The sequence below is a fragment of the Catharus ustulatus genome, chromosome Z (genome assembly GCF_009819885.2).
Source record: "Catharus ustulatus isolate bCatUst1 chromosome Z, bCatUst1.pri.v2, whole genome shotgun sequence".
Taxonomy (NCBI): Eukaryota; Metazoa; Chordata; class Aves; order Passeriformes; family Turdidae; genus Catharus; species Catharus ustulatus.
Window position 1 is genome coordinate 8,834,012 of NC_046262.2, and position 17,535 is coordinate 8,851,546.

General features: G+C 56.4%; 1 protein-coding gene across 3 annotated transcripts in view; it reads left to right on the forward strand.

The window, feature by feature from the left end:
• The first annotated feature begins 317 nt into the window (after positions 1-317).
• The window catches only part of IL11RA (interleukin 11 receptor subunit alpha), a 31,655-nt gene continuing 14,437 nt past the window's right edge, over positions 318-17,535 (forward strand). The window contains exon 1 of one of the 3 annotated variants that reach the window (XM_033085822.1): positions 318-409. The gene's annotated coding sequence lies outside the window, so the exon portion shown is untranslated. Of the gene's footprint in view, positions 410-8,186; positions 8,206-17,535 lie in introns of those variants that run through there. The other 2 variants (XM_033085820.1, XM_033085821.1) reach the window with 2 other exon arrangements.

Below are 17,535 nucleotides of genomic sequence, written 5' to 3' on the forward strand. Positions count from 1 at the left end.
GGGAGGGTTGTGCACTCTCGGGGGCTTCCTGAGCCTCGGCGGGACACCCGCGCTCCGGAGGGCACCGCACATCAGTGCATCCCGGTGGGATCCCCATCGCAGCGCTCCGACCGGGACCAGGGCGGACCGCCAACCCCGGGCAAGCGGTGGGCAGCGTGTTCGGATCCCTCCCGGTCCCGGGGGGCGGCTCACAGGCAGGAAGCGTCCCGGGGTGGTGGCGGCAGATTGGCAGAGCCCTGCTCCAATGGAGCGGCGGCGGCAGCCTCGGCGGCTTCGCACCGCCTGCGCTACCGGCCCCAGCCAGCCCGGTGCGGGCGCCCCGCTCCCGGCCCCGCTCCCGCTCCCGCTGCCGCTGCCGGCTCCGCTCCGCTAGCGCCATGGACACATAGCCGCGGCGCCACGCAGGAAGGTAGGGAACAGTCCCCCGTGCCCAGCCCGCCAGGGGAACGAGTCGCCGCCGCCCCGAGTGCGCGGTGAGGGACGCGCGGCTGCGGTCAGGCAGCTCCCGGAGCTGTGTGCTGCCCGGCTGGAGAAAGTTGTGCGGGTGTGTGGATGTCTGTGTGTCTGTGTCCCCCTCGCAGAGCAGCTGCCAGGGACTTGCCCTCCCGGTCCCTCCCGGCTGCTTGTGGGTTCCCAGTGCTGCTCTCCCTTCTCCACCCTCCGCGCCTCCGCCTTGCCCGGAGATGCTCGGGGATTGATGGATTGATGTTCCTGCGGTGGGATGCTTGAGCCCCTTCCCCAGCCTCCACAGACCACCCCCTGCCATTCCCGATTTGGACACCCCTGCTGTTTCTGAAGGGAGTTTTCTGGAGAAAGACTGGAATGCCAGGCAAAGCGCCCCCCTGGCAGGGCCCCCTCTTCTCCTGGGGGGTCCAGGGAAAAGCTGCTCCCAATTAGGAGAGGCGCTGAGAGAGGCGCTTTCCCATGCGCGGGCGCTGGCAGGGCTGTGCCTGCCTTGTCCCTCCTTGCCCCGAGATGCTGTCTCAATCCCTGCTTTCTGTCCTGTGCCAGCCCGATGAGTGGCCAGTCCTGGGCTGTGCCCACCACCATCCTCACAGGCTGGCTGTGTCACCCACCAGGTCCCTTCCAAGCTCTGCCTCCGGGCTGGTGAAGGCCGTCAGAGATGTCCGTGGGGCTGAGCTTGTCTTGGACATCACTGTCAGCAACTGTGTCCCCACTGTGATGGGGCCTGAGGGTGTCTTGTGCCTGGTCCCCATGGATGGGAAGAAAGCCAGTGCTGCAGCTCACAGATGTGTTGCCGTGCACACAAATTGGTGTTGGACTGATTGTCGTTGGTGGGACAGCCAGAGCTAAAACTTCTGGGACTACCCAAGTGCTTTGTGAGCCCCGAGGTGGCTGCCCCACATCTGGCTGTTGTGTCTGCAGGAGGAGGTGGCGTGTTTGCACTCTACCTGTTTACAGGAGGGCAGGTCACAGCGAGGTTACATGAGCAGTGACATGAGACACACAGCATCCCAGCCTGGCACAGGGAGAGGAGCTTCACAGGGAGCTGGGAGCTGGTGGAGGCCCTCCTGTGGTCCTGTGGCAAGGATGAGAGATGGCCACAATGCCCCCTCATCCCCCCTACACCTCCTGCCCCACCAATCTGGCACTTTTGGGGCGAAACAAAAGGGGTAGTATGTGCTCTCCACAGAGCTGCAAACCGACCTTGGCAGCCAAAAGGGGCTGGAGGTGTGGGACAGGGTCTAACTGGTGACAGCAGGGTTGTGCCCAGGGTTGCATGTCGCCAGCAGTGGGTGAAGAGGGCTTGTGGGGTTCAGTGGGGTGGTGGGGAGGGCTCCCTGGAGGGTGCAACTATGGCAGAGCCTGCAGGAAGGTGGAAGAAAAGCAGCTCTGGTCTTGTGCTTCCTATTCCAGGAAGGGGAACCTCACAGGGAGGGGAAAACTTGACTTGATTATATCTAATAAGCCACTTTTTCCCTGTCCCAGCAAGCTGTCCCAGCAGCGGGGGGAGGAGGATGCTTGGCCGAGTGCAGGCCCTGTTTTTGAAGGATGAATGAATGACTCACAGCACAGCGAGTCTCCCCGCCGTTTTCATCGTGGCAGCAGCAGCAGCAGCAGCAGCAGAGTTCCCCTTTGCAGCTGCTGGGTTTATCAGAAGCAGTCATGCTGGGTGGGCAGCCAGGTGGCCCACACCTGCAGCCCACACATGAAGGTGTTCTGCCTCCCCTGCCCTTCTCACACAGCTCACCTGGACCATCCTGAGTGGGGAAACCCTCATGGATGGCAACAGCGCGTGGCATCCTCACCTGCCATGAACTAGCTGAGCACTCAGTTCAAACCCTTCCTTTCCACTCTGCTCTTGTTCAAAGGCAACTCCAGGCTCTTCCTGCTCACACAGGCCTCAACCTCCCTCCGGTTTCCTGCCGAATGCGTTCCTGGAGAGCTTATTCCCCTGTGGGTTTGTGCCAACATTGTGCTTTTAGTTCAAGACCTCTTCTCCCTCTCCAGTGTTTACCCTGCTATATTTATAGCTTCCTCGTTAGGTTAAGCAAGCCAAAGGATTTTTGCCTCCTCTTCTCCCGCGGGTTTGGCTCTGGAGGAAAACCCCTTGCGAGATGCTTCCCGTGGGAGGGGGCAGGTGCTGGCTTGTGTCTGTGCTTTTCTCCCTTTGGAAAATTTTGGCGTCTCTCACAGCTTGTTTCCCCTCCTCCTGTTTAGGCATGAAAGAGAGTGGCTCTGCCCCTGCCCAAGATATAGCCAAGGGCAGAGTTTGGATGGTATGGGAGCTCTTCCCTACAGGCAGCACACTGGGGCTTCAGCAGCATTTGGGATGCTGATACAATGCCAGCATAAGGGATTAGCCCTGGGATGTCTGAGTTGGCTTGCTGGGATATTTAGAGAGTTTCTGGTTTTTCTAAGTGTTCCTGTGGTTACAGCAGCATCGCTTGTGTGAAAATCACCAAATCTCTCTGGCTGGGGAGGCCATGGCATTATGACCTGAGTTTCTACCAGCAAATCTCTCTGCACCTCCCAGTAATGGTCGTCTTCTCCCATCCAGGTTTTGAAGGTGGAGAAGGGCACAGATGCCTTGCAGTTGTGGTTGAGTCTTCTCCAACAGCCAGATTCCCATGGATAATTTCCATGGAAAAAGGAAAATTCCTCTGGAGATTAGCAGCAGGTTTGCAGTGTCAGGGATTAGTGTGTAAATAGGAATTATCTATCAAATTTGGCTACTTCCCAGGTCTCTGAGTCACCCTGGCATGGCAGTGGGATGAGGTGAACTTTGGGTTCTTTTGAAAGGTCACAGCACCTGCAGCCCCTGGAGCATCTGCCAAGCTCTCTGGTACAGGTGGATGGCTGGGCTGAAAGGTGCAGTTCCTGCTCTCTAGGTGGTACAAGTCTGGGACGTGGTAAAAAAAATGCTTCTCCTACTCCTGTAGTTTGAGTTGGGGGCACCAGGAAAAGAGGGAGAAGAAACCTGTCAAGACCTGATTTGCCTCCATCTTACCAGGACCACTCAGTGTGGTCACATTTGTCACAACTGATCAGCACAGCGTGGGCTTGCTGCAGGGGGCATTGGTCGTTGCTGAAAAGGCTTTTGAGGAATTTTGGAAGAGTCTGGGCAGGGGAAGATCATGTCCACCTGCTCATTCATGTTTCCTAAAGATGCTTTTGGAGAGGACAAGGAGTCGGACATGGGGCTGTCCCATGCAGGTGGTGATGGCCTGAGTGCAGGCAAGACTGCGTTGACCAGGAGAAGGGAGGATGCTGAAAGCACTTTGGAAATCAGCCTGGGGCTCCCCAGAGGCTGCTCAGCTCTGGTCCATTCTTCTCAGTATGAAAACAGCCAAAATAGAAACTGCCTAATGAAAATTGTTATGGACCCACAGAGATTTCCGTATAGGGAGAGGTGGAAAAGTTCAGGGCTCCATCACCTAATGAAATCCTTATGGTGGAAGGAAAATCATTTGAGCATCTTCTGGTTTATTTCATCTCCCAAAGTGCAAGCAAGGCATGCCAACCCTTGTTTAGAAGCCAGTGCTGATGACACGCTGAGGGGAAGAAGGGAAGGAAGAAGCTTCCATCTTTGGTGGACCATCATCTCTGTGGCTGTTTGGGAAGGATATTCTGACCCATTGACTTTGAGGAGTGTTGTGCTTAGTTGTAGTTAAGGGTCATCCCACCTTGGGGAGCTCCAGAAAGGGCTTGGGGCTGCTGCCTGCTGTTCTGCTGGCAGCCTAAGGGGTGTGGATGTCCTCACAGAAGGGCATGTGGGAGGCAGTAGGGCTGGCACAGCATCCCTGGAGCCCCTGGGCTGGCGTGGCTCTGCCTGTCCAGCTGTTTCCTTTGCCTTCCTGTGCTTTCACCATCCCCTTCCTTTGGGACAGAAGGCTTTCATCCTGGCCAGACCAATAGTCCCATAGGTACATCACCAGTCCATTTTTGACAAAGGTTGGCATGGGCATCAGTGCTTTTTGAATTCAGTAACATCATGAAAGGTGCAGTTCAGCCCTTACCTTCCTGCAAAAATAGATAGAGAAAACCAGAAAGGGCTGTCATGAAGGGTCTTCGCTGTGGGCCAGCCCAGTGCCGTGCCAGTGTTGCGACAGAGCTCAAAACAGCTGTGCTGCAACAGCCCTGCAAAAGTCTCCAGGGATGGCCCGGCCACAGTGGCCCGGCTTGGTTTTGCAAAAGCTGCTGTCACGCAGGGTGCCCAGGCCAGCTGGCACCTCCCCAGACTTCCTTACAGCGCCAGGGCCAGACCCCAGCTGCTGGGGAGGTCTGCAGGAGTCTTTGCTTTCCATGAGTTTTGCCTGAGGCCTCAAGGCTTAGGAGGAGCTGGTGGACCCAAACAGCTATTGCTCCATCCTTGTCTTGCAAGGGCCAACATGCAACTCCGGGGGGGTTCCTCGGTGCTTTGGCTGCTTTTGATTTTTTTCAGCTCCTGCAAGGCTCCTACTGGGCTGTTTCATGGCTCCCTTGAGGCTGCTCCACCCCATCCTGGCTTTGAGTTATGCAGCTTCATGGCTGGAGCATGGCTGTGCCAGGGGAGGCATCCGTTTTCTCTGGCCTCCTTGATCCTGTGCCTAGCTCCATTTCCCCTCTCCAGCTGGGACTGTGCCCACAGTCCTTGCACCCCAGCATCCAAAAAACAGTGTACACAGCGAGGAAGATGAGTCCCTCCATTTCCTGTGCTGGCACAGGGAGCAGTCAGTGTGAGGGACTGTCTCTCAGAGAATCTTGTTGACACAGCTCTCGATCTGCTGCACATCCACATTCCTCCTTTCCCACTGGAGTTTGCAGATATGCACTGGGTTCTCTGGCAGCTCCTCAAGCTGGATGGTTCGCCCTGGAGGTGCTTTGGAGAGCTCTGCTCAGCAAGGCACTGAGGCTTGGGCTCGGAGTGGTCCGGGAGGATGGTGAGATGCCCAAGCTCAGAGGGAGCAGCAGTGGTGCTCATGCTGTGCCTCGGATGGATGGATGGCTAGATGAAGAACTTGAGCCAGGCAAGGTGTGTGGAGAAGCACCCCTGGGATGCTGCTGTAAGAATGGGATGGTACTGGGGCAGCATGTCCTGCTGCATCCCCAAACTGTGTCCCCTGACACATGTCCCCAGCATGGTGCTTGATGGTGAGCTGTGCATGGAGAACTTTCTTTCTCCAATGCCTAGAAAGGTCTCTGAGAGCTTTTTTTCACCTATTTTCCCCCACCTATCAAGGGCAGAGGGACTGTGCAGCAGCATTTAACCCTCCTAGGATATGTGGGGGACCTCACATTGCTGCTGGCGACGTGGCTGCTTCATCTCCATCAGCAGCAGCATTTCAGGGATGGCAGCAAATGCCTCTCTACCATCCCTCACCACAACCAGAGGTGGGTGGAGCGGAGCCAGAGGCAGCATTTGCGGCCAGGCCTATGAATTTCCAATTACCAGCTCGCTTTGCCACTGTGTGAGAGGTTCCTGCACCTAATTTTTGGTGAAACGATCCATTTTTCTCAGTAATTTAATAGCGTGGGCAGGCTGCTTGCTGTCGCAGAGCCAGCAGCAAGCACCGAGGAGCCTGTGTGCCGGGCTGCCGGCCGTAACCACCTTCCCTGGGCGACGCAGGAATGCTGACCTAATAGAAAAGACATTTAAAGAGGAGTTTTGGAGAGCAGTTCAGCTCAGATTCAGCTCATGTGCACGGCTGGTGATTGTAACAGAGCCTCTCCATGCTCCAGCAGGTCCTGGGGACCGGCATGGTAACTCGTGGGGGAGCGGAGACATCCCTGGCACCAGGGCACAAGCCATGCTAGCCATTAATTGGCACAGTAGTTGCTTTATTTTCTGAGGAAAAAAGTTGCCTCGAGGTGGGGGCTGTTGCAAGTTGTGAACCAAGGCTGGGTTCAGCGCCCGGCTGCGGTTCTCCCAGGCTGGAAAAGCCGTGGCGTTTTGCTCTTGACATTTTCCAAATGAGATGTTTTGATTTATTCTTTTTTTTTTTTCCAATTTATTTTATTCCCTGCCCCAAGGTAATGTTTGGAAGACAAATTTAGCTCGATTTAACTCAAACCTTTTTTAAAAAGTAAAACCACTGAAAACTAAACAAGGCCTATCATTTAGAACAAAATGTTTTGGTTTTCATTTTCCTTTTGGCATGAAAAACACAAACTTCTTTTTTTCTCATTTTCCTCTTGACCTACAAACAATTTTACTATTTTCTTTTCTCCTCCTTGTTCATGCTCAAGACCACATTGTGCATTGTGGCCAGGGAACTGGGGAGCCCGGGTGCTTTTCTCAGTGGGATGGGGGTCCCAGGGTGAGTGCTTTCCTGTGGAGACCAGAGGAATCTTGCAAAAGCAAGCAGGAGCCGCTCTCGCTGCTGCCAACACTGACTCAGCTGGGAGCTCCTTGTGGAAAAGGGAGGCCCCTGGTTGTGGGTCTGTTCCAGCTCTCTTAGGGGGATGTGAACCCCTGGGCAGGGCAGGGCTGCGCTGCGAGTGCTGTGCTCTGCTGCTGGGCATCCCTACTGAGAAGGGCGAGCTCTGGCATTGCCTTTTCTCCTTGTTTATTCAGGTTTAAAATTAATCTGACCTTCCCCTGCTCAGACTTGTGCAAACATGGCACGTCCGTGGGCAGGGAGCTCCTGCTGGCCCAAGAGGAGCCCTCTCTGTACCCAGCTTGTCACATTACTGTCCCCTCTGGATGAGGTCCCCACGAGGATCTGGGTGCTGGGGGATGGTGGGGCTCCCTCCTGGCAAAGGCAGCTCTGGCCATCAATCAGCGCACGGTTAATCCTCCAGTGCGAGCTGCCAGAAGACTGAGTGCCCGGATCTGGCGTCTCTGAGCTGGGCAAGGGGTGGCTGCAATGCTTCCATCCCGGGCAGGAGCCCATGTCCCAGAGCCAGCGATTGTTTCCCCAGCCTTGACCCCCCTCCACTCCCCGCCATCCCAGCCCTGCATCTTCCACCTTTTGCCAAACCCCAGCTCTCCACCCTGCCCAGCCTCACCGGGCTCTCAGCCGGGCAGGAAGCAGGGAAGGGGTGATGGGGTGCAGCACCACCGCCAGACCTGGTGCAGAAGCAAGCGCCCGGCTCATCCACCACCTGATTTTATTTTATTCCCCTCTCAGTGCCTCTCTGCATACCACAGCCGTGCTTTTTATAGCCCCCAGCTGCAGCCTCGGCGTGCTCCCAGCCAGCTCCCCGCCGCAGCCCTGCTCGCTCCATGCCAGCAGCCCCGGCCGGGGGGGGATGGACGACATTCCCGGGGTCCCTGTGGCGGTTCAGGGAGCGGAGAGCTTGGGCTGCGGAGGAAGGCAGATAATTAAACCCTAACCCGGAGCCACGCTCCCGTGCCGGCAGAGGCCTTTCAAGGGCCACATTAGTCACCCCCGTCACAGCCGGCACGTGCTGCTGCCAGGTCGAGGCCAGTGCTGGTGGCCTGTCCCTCGCTGTCCCCTGCGGTGCTGCCCAGGGCTGGTTCCAGGCAGCCCGAGCCACCGGCTCCTTCCATGAGCCAGCATCTCTGCCTGGAGGGTGCGGTGTGTCAGCCAGAGGGGTACCCCCTCCAACCCTGCACCCCCGACTGCCCCCCAGCCTCTCCTGGGTTTGCACAAGTCAGAGGGAGAGATCAGAAGTTCCTGCCCACTCCCCGGGAGCACTTTTACGAGCATCTGGGGCTCGCTGCTGCGTTTCCACATCTCACAGCCACTTTCCACAGCTGGGATGCTGCTATGGGATCCGGAGCGAGGAGGAGATGAGGTATGAGGCTGTGCTGCAGGCTGCACGCCCGGAGCACCCCTTTGCTGGACGCGGGGCTTGCAGAGCGGGGGCAGCTGGCCAGCGGGCGGGGAGCGAGCATCCTCGCTGGGAAGCAGCGGGGGGGGCCCGGCGCCTCGCTCCCCGGGCTTTCTCCAGACGTGATTTCACCACTGCGGGGAGGGAGCGCGGCCAAGGGACAGGCCCTGCTCGCCCCGACGGCACCCGGTTCGCTTGCCGGGGCGTTAGTCACTTGGGCCGCGGCCCCCTGTGGGGCAGGGGGACGGGGGCTTGGAGAGCCTGACACGGGAAAGGGAAGGGGACGGGGGCGGGGATGGATGGGGGGAGGTTCCAGGCTCACAGCCCAAGGTCCCCTCCTTGCTGAGCTGGGAAGGGGGGCAGAAGGCAGTGGGGAGGCCAGATGTGCGCTGGGCATCTCCAGCTGAGCAGGTGGGCCAGGCTGGAGCCACCCTTGCTGGGCTGATCCCTGTAACTGCTTCCCAGCCTCCTGCTGTGACTTTCCCGAGCTGTACCTGGCAGCGTGGAGGCAGAGGTGATGCAGTAGAGAGGCAGTATCCTGCTTCAGGGATGGATTTGGGGAGATATCCCAAGGAGAGGGCTTCTCCAGGGATTTGTGGAGTCCCTGGGAGTGGGAGAAGCCCCATGCGACCCTGCCATGTTATTTTGCATGTGCACAGGGTGTTGGGTGCCTGTAAATAATTCTAAGCCTTGACCAAAAGACCATCTAGCTTATTTTACTTCCAGCAGGAAGGCAGGGAGAGGCCAACCAGTGGAGTCCCAGTGATGTTGCCATGTGGCTGCTGCCAAGCAGCTGGGGCCAGGCAGCCTTGGCTCCCTACAGGCAGGGCAGCGGACCAGGGAAAGCAGAGAGCTGTGGGGGGGACAACAAAGGGATGTGCTGGAGTGGGTTTTACAGAGGCACAGCTGTAATATGGGTAGCTGTAGAACTGACCCTCCCAAATCTGCTCCCTCCTGGAGACGATGAGTTTCAGTCCATGAGGGATGCTGACAGCACCTCAGTCCATGGGCGAGCTGGGGGTGGCTGGGAGGGCTGTGGGAAGGGGGAGCTGCTTGTGCTGCCGGCCAGGTGCTGAGCATGACGGGAGAGGGGAAAGCCTCGGAGACTCGTTCTGAAACAAGGCTGCCCTTTTCTTCTATTTTACGACTGCATTTTAATATCCACAAACATCCCGCCCTCCCCAGGCTGCTGCCAACAGAGCCTGCATCGCCTGCTCTTGGCCTGCCGAGAAACCCCGGCCAAACCCTGGGCCCCAGTGCAGGGGAGAGGATTATTTTCCCCCCCTCTTTTTTTTGTAAGATATGTTTTCTATAGCTCTAATTGGACGGGCTTGAGCCCCAGCCAAGGCAAACACACCTGGGGGAGCCTCACTTTACAGACCCCATCTGCTGTGTCGGGGGCTCTGCTCCCCACACAGCCGCTGCCTGGCCCCTTTATAGGGGAGGGGGCTGCTGGGGTTGGGGGGGTAGGACCGCTCCCACGCCAAACCACTGAGCAACCTCCGTGGAGGAGGAGAACCCAGCGAGGCGGCGCAGGGAGATGGTGCAGAGGCAGCAGGGGCACCCGGCAGAGCCCCGTCCCACAGCAAGATTCCAGCCCGGCGTGGAGCTGAGGTATCTCCCCCCTGCCAGGGCTGCTGTGGTGGCACGGTGCTCTGCGCCCACCAGGGTGGGATGCTGTGGGTGGGAGATGCAGCAGGTACCAGCAATGTTCTGCATTCCTGGGGTCACAGCATGTTCCTCAAGGGGTTGCAGTACCCCAAATCTGCGTGTGCCTAGGGAGGGAGGATGTGGGGGTTCCCCAGCATGTCAGGGTGTGTTTTGGGCTACAGGACCACCTACCTGGTGAAACTCATTCAGGGGCTGTTCTGGACAGCAGACAAGGGACATCAGCATGCCAGGCCACTCCAGTGGCTTGCACTGAGATCCAGATCCATTCTGGACTGAGCTTTAAGGTACTTCTTCCTGCAGCTGTTGGCTTTTTGGGGGCCTTTTTAGCTGGAGTCTTCCCCTTGCAGCTGTTTCAGGATCTACCTCCCATTACCAGTGGGCAGAGCAGTGCTGGCACCCTTACACCAGGGTGTCACGGGTTTCACCTCATATCTTATTTAGACAAAGCCAAGAGAGCTGTTGGGGTCTCTGCTTCACCTTGCCGGGGTCCCACCTCTTCTGGGACCAGGGTGCATACCCTGACAGCACGATGTGTGCCAAGGAGCTGCAGGACACTTCAGTGGCACCCACTCCTTGGCTCCTCCTGGAGTACATTTTGTCCTCCCTTCCACTCAACTTTCCAGGGTTGAGCAGGGCACAGGGCTGCACCCCCATTCCATGCTCAGGGATGCATGCAGCACACCATCCCTCCCTTGTCCCTGCCCAAGCGATGACCCAGCAGCACTAGAGAGGCATCACCACTGCAAAAAGCACTCTTGGTGCTCGAGGTGCTGCTGACCACTCTCAGGAGGAGCTCTGGAACCCGCTGCACCGTCTCCCCTCTGCCTGGTGCTAGGGAGATGCTGCCTGCAAAGGCAGGTACTGTGTTTTATTAGGGTGCATTGCCGCCCAGTGCACCCATGTACTTGGCACCCGCACTGCTGGCTTGGAGCAATAAGAACTGAAGTGGCAGTTTGAAATAGAAAGGTGGGATCCAGACCCACCAAGGCCTGCTGTCTCACTTTGGGTGAATGGGATGAGCTGTGGGGAATTACGCAGGATGGAATGTCCCTGTGTTCTCCTCTAGCCAGGCCAGAGGATCTCCCGGTGCATGGAGGGAGCTTTGGGGCACAGCCGGAGCTGTGGCAGTGCACAGGGCAGCTCAAGCATTTTGTGAAAAATTTTGGAGCTCTCTTGGCCTCCAGTCAGAGCAGGCTGCAACGGGAACATTTCGAAATTCTTTTGGATGAGGAAAATTCCACAGGCAGCCCCCCTCCAGAGAAAGTTTGGGATGGCTGAAATGTTTGGAGTGAGAGGCTGCTTGCTTTTGTTTACTCTGAAGTATAACATTGGATGGGGGGGAATCCAAATGAAAAAAGAGAGACAATAGAAGCCTGTAAACAGAGCTGGCCCTGAGTGGGGCTGGGGCTTCTCTCCAGCAGTGGGGAAGGAGATGTGTCAGCACACTCTCTGCATGGCCCTGCTTTCCCCCTCTTGGATACAATCACACTTAATCTTTCAGAACTTGGCTGGGTTTTTTTTCCCCTAGCAAAAAACGAGCCGAATGGTGTTTTTCCAACCTTCTCAACTTAGGCAAGGCTCAGCCCCTCATCCCCTGGCCCTGTTGTACACCCCCATGTTTTCCCCTTCTTTCCACTTTTTGCCACGTTTCCATCTCCTTTTGGCTTGGGGACCGCCATCTGATTGGCTTGGCAAGCAGCGTGGTGTGGGGGCATGGATGCTGCCCCCAGTGAGGTGTTTTCCCAGCCTCTGTTTCTGCCATGTGCATTGCAACCAGCTGCCTCCCCTGAGCCGCCTCCATGCAGCAAATTTGATGATCTTGGAGGTCTGTTCCAACCTTAATATTTCAATCATTCTGTGAAAGCAGGAAGGGTTGAGCTTGGAGAAGACAGGTCATGGTTGGTTTTCCCACCAGGTGAAGGAGATTGGCATCATTATCCACACATCACACGTTGTTGGGGGTCTGCAGTTTGCATCCCCTGCCCCTCTCCCACAGGGACACTGCTGGTGGTGTACAAAAGGTTAATGGGACACCCTTTGCTGGTGACTTTATTTGGGCCCCCCTTGATGGTGGCTTTATTTGGCCGGCCAGGTGGTCCTTAATGACTCCTGAAATCCCTCTCTTGCCCAGAAGGGATTTTGTTTTGCAGAAGGAGTGACAGCAAATTGCTAGCTGGGGGAGCATTTGTGTAAGGTGAGCTGTTTATTTTGGCCCTGCTGTGTTTTGGCTGACCCGTGCGCCTTCATGCCTCAGGGATGGAGCTGAGCCTGATGGCTCTTGGGCTCTGGCCAGCTTTGGAGCAGGGGGAGGGAAGGGGGAGCATCGCCTGTGGGGATGTTGTGGGGCCTTGCTCCTGATCACATCTCCCAGCCCTAGGCTGGAGTTCATCAGGAGCATCAGAGAGAACTGGGTGTGCCTGGGGCATTCACAGGTATGTGCATGTATGTGTGTTCCCTACATTTATGGATGCATGGGCTCTTGTATCAGCTCCAGAGCCAGCTTGTGGGGGAGCTTTGTTCTGGGAGATGCAGATGGTCCTGGGAGGGCAGGCTGCAGGCTGGTACCCGGCTGCTCTGCCACACTGGGAGCTGCGTGTTCACTTAATTCTCTGCCAGCCTGGGCTGAGCCCAGAAGCAGAAAAATGTCCCAAATCCCAAAATGTTCCTGGGACAGGAAAAGCCTTTCCCACCCTGCTGTAATCACAGGGTGGCCCAGCTCTCTGCTGGCAGGTCCCACCCGTGTCCCCAGATCCAACACTGTGCCCATCCCTGTCCTTGTAACCATGTGCCAAGGACAGTGGGGATGCAGCACCTCCTCCCACCAACTTCCATGCCTCCACCCTAAAAATAATCTCCAGGCTGTAAAGAAACCCACCAGCACTACAGCGCTGGTTCTTTACAGCCAGGAGATTATTTTTAGGAATGTCTCTGGCACGTGGCTTTGGAGAGAGGAGTGTGGGGATGGGGATGGAGAGGGGGGCGCCCCTTCTCTCTCCCCTCGGAATGCAAACGCTGCCAGCTGGCACAGTGTCAGGGCTGCTGGCTGCTAACAGAGCCCTCGCTGTTTTGGCCCTTGCCGATGCCTCCAGTTACAACCGGGAGCCAGAGACTTCTTCCCGCAGGATGGAGCAGGGGAGAGCGGAAATCAGGGTGTTGGGGTGAGAGTTTCCCGGCTGGGGAAAGAGCAGAGCCTGACCTCCACGGTGCTGCTGGCACGCTGAGGTGTGTAGGGGCCCCCAAGCCAAGCACCAGGAGCTGCTGGCAGCTGCTGGCTCCACAGAGGAGAGAGGTGACCCTGGGGTTATGGAGGGGCTTGGGCTTGGCTTTGGGCACCAGTGGGGCTGTGGTCAGCTGGATGTTGGAGGGGATTGGTTTGGATGGAGATGTGCACTGTATCTGGCTGTGGAGATAACTGATGCCCTGCATGATGCTGGAGTTATCCCTGTGTTTGGGCTGAGCTGGGGTTAACCCCACACCAGGGTTGCATTTGGTTTAGCCCCGCGTTTGAACTGTGTAACTCCATGACTGGGCTGTGCTGAGGTTAACCCTGTCTTTGAACTGAGCTGTGGTTTAACCCCACTCCTGAGCTGTGCCGAGTTTAACCCCACATTAGCATGGCATAACCACATGTTTGACCTGGCTATGTCCAGCCTCACATTTTGGCTGAGCTGGGTTTAGCCCCACTCCTGGGCTGGGCTGAGTTTAACCACACATTTAGACTACACTGGATTTAATTCTCCTCCTGGGCTGGGTGGAATTTAATTCTCCTTCTGGGTTTCTCCCAGTATTTGGATTGCCCTGAGTTAATTCTCACATCAGGGCTGTGCTGGGTTTAGTCCTATGTTCAGGCTGCACAGGTCTATTGGACTGGTCTGTTGAACTGCACTGGCCTCATGGGGAAAGACTCCAACTGGTTTTACGGGTTTAACTGGGGTAATTCCAGTGCTCTGGAATTGCACCGGCTGCAGCTATGCAGGCGTGTGTTCTGGCATGGCATGGTATCCCCCCAGCAGGCATGGGAGCCCACGCACCCCAACAAAGGAAAAGAGCCTTTTCTGAGGTCCCCAAGGCACTGGGGGTTGGGAGGGGGACTGGGGGCAGTGCTCAGAGCATCACCCCAGCAGTGCCCAAGGTGGGCATGGTATTGCCTCAGGTGCTGCTTGTAGTCCTGGAGATTGTGCATGGCCCTGGTGGCCCTGGTGGTGGTGGGGGACGTGCATCTCTCCAGCAGCCACTGCTGGGCTTTCTCTGGGCACCCAGGGAGAGTGCCAGCAGCGTTTGGGGGACAGGGGTGGCTGTTGCAGGGGACCAGCCAGCAGTGGAGCTGATGCTCCCCTCACAGGCACACGTTTGTGCAGTGATGATGGAAGTCGGCAGTGCAGTGGGGTAATTCCAGGGCCCCAGGCAGGTCAGCAGCCACAGGGACATACTCAGACCATGGCATGGCTCCTCAGAGCAAGGCATGGTGCTTCTGCAGGCCTGTCAGGTGCAGAGGGATTAGCAAGGCACTGCTCCCTAGGCACATTTCCCCACAGGGAAACAAGGAGAGGGGAATTCCTGTGGCATTCCGCATTTCAGCATAGGAAATTTTTCCTGCAGCAGTAGGAAAGGCAGAGAGGAGGGTTTGTAGCACAGGGCCAGAGATGCTCCCACAGCTCAGGGGATGTTAAGGATGGTGCCATCTCTCAGGCATTAGAGCCAATTTGGAGCCTCTGCCCATTGCGTTTTGCAGGTGGGTGACTCCATCAGGGCCTGGCACAGGGCAGGCAGAGCTGCCAAGTGCTCTTGGGTTATTTACCATGTCTCTGTTGCTGCAGTGCTGCCCCCAACCACCCTAGGAAGAGGTTAAGAGGCACCCCAGCTTTCTGTGCTCGGTGGGGAGCATCCCACATCTCCACACTGCCATCTGCAGCCTTGAGGCTCAGTGTCATCTGTTCCTGTCCCTGTCCCCACCACCCCTGCTCTGTGTGCAGCGATTTGCTTTGAAGAGTAACTTCAAATGAAAAGAAAAAAAAAAAGGCCCAACAAAACACTAGGAAAACAAAACCCAATGTCTTTCAAATCACTGAGTACAATGGAAAGTTGGCTTCCCCCAGGAATCTGTGCTGGGCTTTGCCAGGCCTCAGCAGGGCATGGCACAGAGCAGCTGTGCTGAGGGTCCTGTCACACCCGACCTGGACATTGGTGCTGGTGCACATGGCCATGATTTTGAGGGAAGTTTTGGCTTACAGCACTTCTGTTTGCATGCAAAAAGGGGCTTATGTCAGGATTTCTCACCAGCACTGCCCAAAAACTCAGCTCAAATGGTGCCCAGCAGGATCAGGGAGGGATGGTGAGTGACACCTTGCATTTCTGGCTCACATCCATGGGTGCCAGAGGCCATGATCATCCTGGCCATGCCAGTGACAAGAGCATCCCATGCTGAGGGAGCAGGATCCAGCACTGCTGCCCTTCCTAGCAGGACCAAACCACAGCCCCAGGCTGAGCCGGGTCCCTCTACCCGGGCTGGAACGGGATGTCACCCAGCCCCGGCTGGCGGCAGGCGTCTCTGGCCAGGATTAGCGTGAAGGGAGGAAGAAAAGCTCTGATTGTTCCCTCTGTCCCGGCTCGGCTCCAGCAGCACTGTGCCGGGACTCTGTGTCCCCAGAATGTGTCACTGCTGGTGCAAGCATCGAGGGATGTTTTCTCTGCCTGTGTGCCCATCTGTGGGGGTGTGGAGCCACCAGGGAAGGTAGACCTGGCCACTCACATGCTTGTGTTCATTTGCACGCCTGTTCTGCCCTTGGCCAAGGGGTTTGGTGGCAGAAAATAAGGGGATCCTTTCTGGCTGTCTTTAGCACCTGGCCCCCTGCCCTGCTTCTGTACCTGGGGCAGACGAGGGCTCTGGGTCTTCTCCAGCACTGTGGCTCTTTCCCCTTTTGTTTGTGGCCTTTGGGCAGGCAAGGAAGGGCTTGCCCTGCTGCTTCTCTGCAGTGATGCTCCGTCCCCAGGGATAATTTTTGGCAGTGCTCATGTAGGTCATTTACTGAGTCACTGGGTGTCTGGAGGGCTCAGTGCTGCCTTCTGTGCTGGCAGGGGTGCTCCTCTGGGGCAGGAGAGTTTGTGGGGTGCTGGGGTGAGGGTGGGGAGCTCTGGGAGGACCTTGGGACAAAGGGTGATGAAAGTGGAAGATGTGGACTGGCTGTCAGGATGAGCAGTGTTAGGGTTAGGTTTGGGGTTAGAGTTAGGGATCACTAGGGTTAGGGTCTAGGTTAGGGTCTAGGTTTGTGGTTCCTAGCTAGACTTAACCACTTGGAAACAGTCTGGGTACCCTCTGCAGTGTTTTAATGAAAAACCAGGGTGGTCAGGAGAAGAAATTATTTTACTTTAAAGCTGTTTTTCTCTCTGTATGCTAACACACTCTACCTTCTTCCTGAGACACACACATACACCCACCCCCCTTCCTCCTCCCCCCAGAACTATTCCTTCACTCTAGCCCACGTGGTTTTTGGAGTTATTTTTGGTTGCTGCTTCTAAGACAAAATACACTCATTTTTCTTCTTCTTCTTTTTTTTTTCTTTTTTTTTTTCTTTTTTTTTTTTTCCATCACCAAAATATTTTACTTCCAGGCCAAATGTTCCCAGTTACTTACCAGCATAGTTCTGGCAGAGACTTTTTGACTGATACTTCTTGGGAACATTTCTAGGGTGGTTTGGTAGGAAAAGCTTATGACAGTCTCATTAAATTATTTACATTTGGGGCTTGTGTTTGAGGCTGCCTGGCATGCTCAGAACAGGGTTGATGTGGGGTGCCGCACGCCTTCCCCGATGCAGCAGATTGCCTTGTAGCTCTTGTTTCCTTCACCAGGAGGTTTGGTCTGTGGCCATGGGCACTTGGCCACAGGAGGGGGACTGGCTGCTGCTCTGGGGTGCCTTTGCTGGGCTAAAGCATCCCTCCTTCCAGTCTCTCAGCTGTTGAACCCAGGGGGACACAGATTTATGCCTACGGATTTATGCCTGATCTTGGGGCTGGCAGGGAGCTCGCTGCCTTATGTGCCCTTAGCCCCTGCCTGCAGCTGGGAGCAGAGCCCAGCAGTGTGGGTGTAAATAAACAGACCTGTCCAGTTGTGAGGGGTGGGCAGGGGGTCTTCAAGGGAGAAATTATTAATTTCTGTGTGACAAAGACTGTATGGCACTCCTGGTAGGCACAGTGTGATGCTGGCCAGACGGATGCCCTGGAGGATGCTTGCTGGCACAGACAGGGTGATGGGGCTGGGATGTACAGAGTGACACTGGCTGATGTGCCCACAGTGGTGTCGGTGGGATGGAAAGAGTGATGGCTGGCAGGGAGGCTCCAGTCTGTGGCAGGGGCTGACCCAAGAGGAGCTGGGTGCACATCCCTGACTCTGCATCCCCTGCCCCTCTCACTGGTGATCACTGAGTGGGAGGAAGGGATTTCAGTGCCATTCTCCCACAAATGGAGACTTATCTGGACCAGCCTCGCAGTGGGTGCAGGCATGGGCTGCAGTGTGACACTTGGTACAACCTGAGCCATCACAGCCCTGCTCTCCCTGGCTGTGTGAGCCTGTTTAGATCTGGTTGCTGTCACCTGCCATGTAATTACAGGCCAGAATTTCTCCTTGGT